Here is an 8,654-nt window from a genome sequence, read left to right on the forward strand (position 1 = left end):
TCTGATAATAATAGCTTTCTAGGACTAAACATTATTTGGATAATATCTGGATATATAATGGATAGATATCTTAACCCTACTGTTAGACCTACCTGAAAAACTAAAAAGCAATTTATTTACCGGTAATTCGAAGGCCTGTCGTTATCTTTTATTTGTGCTATCATTATTAATTTCTTTATTTGTTCTTATTTTATTACTGACTGCTTACTTGTCATGCTTTATTCAATTCAAAGTTTGAAATCAAGCTATCTCGTGCTACTGCACCAAAATTTACCCCACTGTAAAATTAAAAAAACGCTGAGTGAGCGAAAATTTGTGAGATAGCTAGTTATAATGGTAATTAAATAATGTTTACATATGTATAAAAGCCTACATTCAAATCTGTCATATAAATTGGTCTCTTCATTAGAAATTAGCCTACTGATTGCCACCATTGATGGACCAACATTTTTAATAATATTAAATATATCTGTATGACATTATATTCTGCAGTTCTTCCCTGTTGTACCGAATAGCTATACTTTTCAAATTATCATATCGATGTTAGAAATTAAAATATTGTGACAAAATTAATTTTGTAGGGTGCCACAAGTTTGTTAAAATTTCCAAAGGGTGCCGCGACTAAAAAAAAAGGTTGGGAAACACTGTTTTAGAGCATTAGTTGAGAGATTTTTTTTCCTTGAGAAAATCTGCCATGTCCTGTACCTGATATATATCCAAAATAATTGACATTGAATTGATTGAATCGAATCGAATCGTAAGCTTGTGAAGGATAATCGAATCGAATTATACCAATTATACCATCAAGTATTTTGGAGCTGCATTGAAGTGCATCACTATTTTAATTTGTGATCCATTTTGGAGCTTGACAACCCTCGGGGGTCATTGTTTGGAAAAGAGCAGCATGAGCATTCTGCTAAACGTCTGCTTTTGTGTTCCACTTAAGAAAATTAAATAAAATCTGGTTTGCAGTGACATGAGGGAGAGTAAATGATGAGAGAATCTGCATTTTTGGATTATTTTTGAGCAAAGAGTAAAAGGGGAGGATAGAGAAGTGTGTATTTGACCTCTTCATCTGCATGTGTCTCTGCTGAATAAAATTTGCTCCCGGATGACGTCAGGGCCGTTACGCACCAGCTTCCTCATCAGCTCAATGTTGGCTTTATTCACCTGAGAGAAAACACACACCAACTTCATTACATTATATATTTGGCAAAATTTGGATGATTATATCAAAAGTATAATTAATAAATACATTTTTATTCTATGTCTTAAATTTGAACAGTAAACCTCTAATGGTGCAGCACCATCTTTGCCAAAAAAATAAAATGAACTGTTAAATTTCCATTTGATTACATTTTAAAAGATTAATTAAATTGTTAATGTTTTATTCCTTCATTTGATTACCACCATTTGTGATGATAAATTTGTACTAAATCATATCCAGAAAAATTAAAACAAATGACAACAGAATTTCTGAAAAATAAAACATTTCATAGGGGCCTATTATTGAATAAATACTTAAATAAATGAAAAAACTAAATTAAAATGATAACGTTTTATAAATTGAATTAAATCTTTTTTAAACAATTACAATTGAATTAAACCATTAATTATTCAAAATCCAGAAAAATTAAAACAGATGACAATAGAGACAATTTCATAATTTAATGTTAAATAAATAAAGATTTATAAATTCAACTGAACAATATTTTTATTTAAACCCATTAATGAACACATTAATTATTAAAAATAAAAAATAAAAAATGCAAATGGAAAACACAGAACTTGGGAAAAATAAAATAAAATTTGGGAAAAAATAAAACATTTACTTAAACATTTAATTTGTTACAAACTTTTAATAAATAGCGTTAGACTATGTATATGTTTCATGAGCTCAATTAACTAGACATGCTTTTTGATTATAAAATTTTAGGTAACACTTTACAATAAGGTTCCATTAGTTAATGTTAATATATTAACTAACATAAACAAACAATGAACAATACATTTATTACAGTATTTAATGATCTTTGTTAATGTTAGTTAATGAAAATACAGTCATTCATTGTTAGTTCACAGTGCATTAACTAATGTTAGCAAGCACAACTTTTGATTTTAATAATGCATTAGTAAATGTTGAAATTAGCATAAGATTAATAAATGCTGTAGAAGTATTGTTCATTCTCACACTAAAGTAGTTAACTAATGTTAACTAATGAACCTTATTGAAAAGTGTTACCAAATTTTATTTTACTGCAATCCAGAACAATTAAAAAGGAAAAACTGAATTTGAGAAAAATCAGAACAGATTGTATACTGCCCACAAAGTAAACATTATTTTGCCAGCTGTTTGACTAGTGAAAATAAGTAGTTGTGCAGATCCACAGCACTTTTGAGCAGTAGCGCTGAGGATTTTGGCGACGTGCACCGGTACAGCGACCTCATCGATCCTCAGGTTCAGGTCGGGAGAGATGACCGTTCTGCCTGAGAAATCCACTCTCTTTCCAGACAGGTTACCACGAAACCGCCCTGAAAACAGCAAAACAAGGCAGGTTGATGTGACACATCGATCCAGGAGGCGTTCAATGTCAAAACAGCCCAATATAACGCTGCCATTTCTGCAGAGACTCGTGGGAAAAGCTGGCGCAGCCCTTGAGCTCTCAGCAGGTCGTACCCTGTTTTCCCTTGAGTCTTTGCACGAAGCCGCGGGTCCATTTCTTGGGTGCCATATTGAGCGAGATGCCCGACAGCTCGCTGTTGATGTAGAGAGCGCACTGGAGCTGCAGGAAGTCCCAGTCCTCCATGATCATCTGGGTTTTGGCTCCTGACATGCGGTGCTGAACACAAAGACAATTATGCCACATTTACAAGTGTATTGACACATGCATGCAGTGAGGAACAAATTACCCTATAAGGCTACTGTATCATATTTGATACACACATTTGTAAGGTCTATAAATGATCAACATGATCAAAACTTTGCTGTTAATTCTGTTAATCCATGCCTTCTGTCATCTGATTGATAATTTAGACTTTTTTTTAATCCAGTCAAAGCTCTTTTAGTGTAATTGTAGAAACGTCCAGCTTCAGCTGGAGCTTCATGTGTCTTTCTGCTGTCAGTAAACTCAAGTCAAAAATCAAGTAAAGGTCAGAATAACTGCAGTAATATTCCCAGATGAACACTTACTGGACTGAAGCAGCTCAGCTTTACTTGATTCTCCATCAATCATGCTTTAGAGTCTCAAATCTGATCCTCAGGATCTTTTGAGGAGCGTTTGTTTCCAGAAGCTTTACTTTCACTGTTCCTCAGCGGAGGAATGATCTTCACAAGCCTCCAGAACATCTCACATCTTCTGAGGAGCCTTTATTTCTTCAGCTCTCAATCACTGCATTATATGTTTGGATCATTTCACTCTCATCTTACTGAGACACATTACTGGAGATGTAGAGCGACGACTGATGTTTAGATCATTTTATGTCAGTATCTGCTCTACTGTTATAAACATCTCATTGATTTATATCACAAGCAGCAGAATTTCATATAAATATCAGCATCTGCACCAAACTGTATATTTTTGCTCAGTTTGAGTCTCTGCATATTTTTCCTCCATATTCTCACTCTATCAGACTATACGAGCCAGAAAAGCCTGATGGATCAAATATGATACAAAACATAAAACACATTTGCAAACTTTTTTAGATTTGAAAAAAATATTTTGTCTAAAGGTTGAACAAACTGTTCAATTTAAAATATATATATACATTATTTAATCTGTCAGGCTTTACAGGGTTAATAACCCCCTGATTGGTCAAACTTGCCACAGGCCGGTCAAATATTTGCATATAATGACAATGCAAATTTCCTTTGTCTTCTATTGCTCTGCGGCTTCTCGTTTATTACAAGTTAGAACAACTCACTGATGCCATCATGTGACTAATAAGATAATCATAAGATAAGAGTAACAACTGTAATTAACTAGCTGTTTGTGAGAACGTTCCACTAAACAAAGACTGCCAATTTTGTCCAACGATCCTTTATGAATCCCAAAATTTGTTTCAGACAACAAAAAAATTGCATCTGGATGTACTTGCGTTAAGCTGGGATAGGAGAAAGTATTTTAACCTAATTTTAGGGTTTGGACTCGAAAATCGGATACTTAAGTTCAGGAATCGGATACTTGTTGTCAAATTAAAATTTCGATTCCGCCTATCGATTCCTATGTGCTTTTTTTTTCTTCATCTGTGAGGACCGGACCTAGCGATCTGCCAGACCTTGCTCGCTAATCTAAGCGCTCCAAAGTTTGGCTACATTTGCGATCAGAAGCCAAAAAAGCTAAGTATAATATCTGTGATAGCTAAACATGTTGCAAGAGAGGTGTCACCACCAACATGACAAAGTACTTTAATTTAATAGATCGTTAAAGATCGCGAACGCTATTCAAACACCAATGCGATCCTATTTCTAAATTAGAATGATTCGTCTGTTTCATTCCTCAACCTTTGACGTGTGCGATCAATGTTGCGATCACTTGTTGGTTCGTCCGTGCAGCGTACGATCACACCAGTGTGATTTTAACATTTAAATCTGCATTCGCGCTGCCGCTGACCTAAAGAGAGCAGCTGTCATCTGTCATGAATGAAACAGCTTCACAGTCTTTTCATTATCACAGTATCATTATTCCTGTGTTACAAACATTCAAATCACAGAAGTACTGGGATAAAAGTTTATAATTCAGATATAAACTGTGTGTACGATGCGTAAGGTAGTGGTTAAAATAGAGTAAATCACCTTTTGAAAGTAATTTGACACTTCAAATGAAGATTTGTCGATTACATTGTTACGCCAGTAGGTGGCGAAAAGAGGCTGTTAAAATGTATCCGTCTTTGATTCATCCAGCAATGAAACGAGTACTTCTTGAGTGAGTCATTGAATAATTTATTCATAAATTACATGTGATTTCGTTTAGTTGTCTAATGTTTTTTCTTCTGAATCATGAGAGAACCACAACTTCCATTGGGGGGGGGAAAAAAGAAAGAAAAAAAACTCCATTTATCCAGAATCATGCGGCTTTATTTTGCACACAAACAGCTCTTAAAGAGTCCAGTTTTTATGTAGCCTGTTGATTTTTGTTCATGGTATTCAGCTCCAATAAATGGTTTGCAAAAAAGAGACACAGGATAAATGTTTGATATCATTATTTAATCACATTAGGAATCGAAAAGAATCGGAATTGATAAAATTCAAACGATACCCAACCATACCTAATTTTAATAAATGTGAAAGTCTTTGGATATCTTAAATAATAATTTGGTATAAAATAATTGACATTTAATTATTTAGCAGGCGCTTTTATACCAAGCAACCTACTAATGTCTTTATTCAACTAAAAATGGATAGAAAAGACAGATTTTAGTGTAATTACTTACATCAGATCACTTGTTTATCACATTAATTATCATTCATCAGCCACAATATTTCAAATGCATCCACTTCAAAGATCTGTAACAACTAATCAATAAAATCTCTAATAATTGATAATGAATACAGTGTTAATTAATCGCATCTGTTTAATGCATCAAAGTACTTTTTTTTTTATTATTATTTGTATTTATTATATTATTTAATGCTTTAAGCTAACTGAGACTTGTTATAGCACTTGTATATCATTGCTCTTTTGTTGGTTTTGATTGCTTCCACTGTCCTCATTTGTAAGTCTCTTTGGATAAAAGCGTCTGCTAAATGACTAAATGTAAAATAATTGTTAGTTGCAACCTGGATTGCTGACCTTTACAGCTCGTTTTCCTCTGCTGTTTGGCATCTCAAGCAAACCTGATCATGTGACCTGCGTACCTTCTTTATGACATCGAGGAAGATGATTTCCGTTAACTTCATGGTCAGATCATCCTCATTGGTGCCTGACTTGAGGTCGCTGACGATGGAGGGCCGGATGCAGAGGCGTGTCAGGATGAGGTCAGCGGGTTTCCCGGATTCAGGATTCATCAGCAGAAGAGGAACGTCCTCGTTCGGAATCCTCCGGAAAAGATTCAACACGACCAGAGGATTGAGGTTTTCCTGGATGACGAGGAACAAGATTATTATATCAGATAAAACTCGCGCAAAATTTAATAGAAACCACTATTTTAAGCTTGACTAGTTCACTGGCAGTGCTCTGATTGGTGGATCTTAACCTGTGCTCTGGTCAGTAGTGACTTCTTTATTGTGCTCGATGGCGATATCAAACGACTGGAGGAAATCTGACACCATGGGATCGACGACCTTCTTTGTGGTCTTGTACTTCTCATGAATGATCTTCAGCAAGCCACATTTCTTCACAGGGCCTGAAGAGATATCAGGCACTTATTAATTCAAGCTACTGCAAAATTGCATCACACTATAATAAATAATCAATGCAGAAGAGTACAGTACGCTTTTACCGTTAAATGCGTTGCAATGCACACAGGTGATCTTCTTCCTGCATTTGTCGGAGATCTTCTTCTTGAGGCCGCGCTTCTGCAGGTACGCCAGTCCAGGTCTACGCAAGTAATCCAGAAACTGAAGCTTTTCCTCTTTGCTGAGAAGGATGTGAGAACACGTCTTACAGACCATCTGAATGAACAAAAATAATCAATAACATAAAATAATACAAAAACTTTATTTAAAGAACACTACTAATAGTATACTAACACAAATCATTTATTATATTTATATTATAAGGTTTTATGTGGCATTACAATAAAATGCTATTACAAGAACACAACATAAATCATGACAGCAATATGAAATAATCTGATAAAAATATAGTAGTTTTATTATGATTTATATAGTATTATATTTATATTATTATAAATGAATAATATAAAATAACACAATACAACATAATATCATACAATACATAATAACAATTTGATAAAAGTAATATATTTACATTCTTATCATTTATATAGTATTATTATTATTATCTAGTTTTTGTGGCATTTAATATAAAACGAAACACAATATAAAGCATAATAATCTAATTTATTAAAAAATAATATTTATATATATTAATATTAAATTTACATTATGATTCATATTGTATTACATATTATTTGCATTTCTAGTTATTACATAATTTTATATTATTCATACATTATGTTTATATTAATTTACGTCAATAAAATACAATAACAAATTATATAAATTCTAATATTATAAATGTATAATATGGAAATAAATCCGAATATTATAAATGTATAATATGGAAATAAATCCTAATATTATTAATATATAATATGGAAATAAATCCTAATATTATAAATATAAATATATAATATAGAAATAATATAGCATTTTAACATCCGTCTCTCTAAACTGCTCCTTCACCATTACTGCGACGCGTTCACGCAGTCAGCGTGGAATTACAGTGAAATAAATATGTATATAGTAATAAATGCGTAAACTGAAGCACCGCTGTGACGTCAGTGTGCGTCCACTCTGCGCTTAGCGCCACCTGCCGACGCGGAGCGCGCTCGAAAATACATTAAAAATAAAAAAAACATTCAAAAATTGGATATTTCTGGATATAAAAATCACTAACATGTAATTTAGTATATTTATATACTGTTTGGAGCTTAACTGTGTGTTTTTAATGGAACAGTCAGTGTCACTTTTAGAAACAACCAGTAGATGTCACCGTTTTCTTATTTATACCTTAGCTATACGGTGACAGATTCAGGTAAAAAATACAATAAAAATACAATATAAACATATTTTCACATACACAAATCAGTTTTAATAATTAAAAGCCCCTTATAATGTAAAAGAAATATGATGGCGCGAGACTAGGGTTCTCAGAGTAACTTACGTTACTGATTATGACAGAAAAACGTTTTAATAATTATTTTCAATGAGATTTATGAGCACAGTAATGCCAAGCAGGTGTTAATTAGCAATATTAGCTCTGTTTGACACTAATGAACCGCTGCAGCTTGAAAATCTGATGCTAAATTAACAAACGCTTGAAAGCGTTCAAGACGTCCCGATATCGAGAGTAAATGCCCAGATTATGTTTATAATTCACTCTAATAATGTGCATAGAGGGTTACATTTACTTAACAATAAGCAGACACATTAATTTAATTGATTTTCCTCTCATAATAACACTTACCTGCTGTGTGGCTGAATATAGTAGCTAGTAGATCACGAATATCAAACTCCAATGTTTTGTAATGTAGTTCTGAACGGATTAACGTTCAGTTTGCCGCCAAAAGTAACGGTTAATCGCTCGTCAAGTAGTTAGTGATGGAAGAAACGAACCTTTTCGAAGCTTCGAATCAATTGAACCAATTGCTTCGCAAAATGATTCACTGTTTCGAAGCGATTATGTAGTACAGTTTTTCTGAATTGCTAAAACACATTTTTTGAAACCATCACTCATTTTCTCAAAACCTTAAACACAAATCCAAATACTCAAAACTAAATTTTACGAAACCTCAGACTCTTCTATCAAAAATCAAACAATCACTGCAAAACCATTTTACTTGCACTCTAAATCAAACGGTGCTCTCAGATCACACACACACTCACACACAGACACACACACGCACACACACACACACACGCACGCACACACGCACACTCTCACACACACACACACACACACACATATATA

At 33.5% G+C, this 8,654-nt stretch overlaps 1 pseudogene; it reads right to left on the minus strand.

Annotated features, from left to right (window-relative positions):
• The window catches only part of LOC107703096 (DNA-directed RNA polymerase III subunit RPC1-like), a 64,181-nt pseudogene that overhangs the window by 42,320 nt on the left and 13,207 nt on the right, over positions 1-8,654 (minus strand).

The sequence above is a fragment of the Sinocyclocheilus anshuiensis genome, unplaced genomic scaffold (genome assembly GCF_001515605.1).
Source record: "Sinocyclocheilus anshuiensis isolate Anshui unplaced genomic scaffold, SAMN03320099.WGS_v1.1 scaffold1055, whole genome shotgun sequence".
NCBI classification, from domain to species: Eukaryota; Metazoa; Chordata; class Actinopteri; order Cypriniformes; family Cyprinidae; genus Sinocyclocheilus; species Sinocyclocheilus anshuiensis.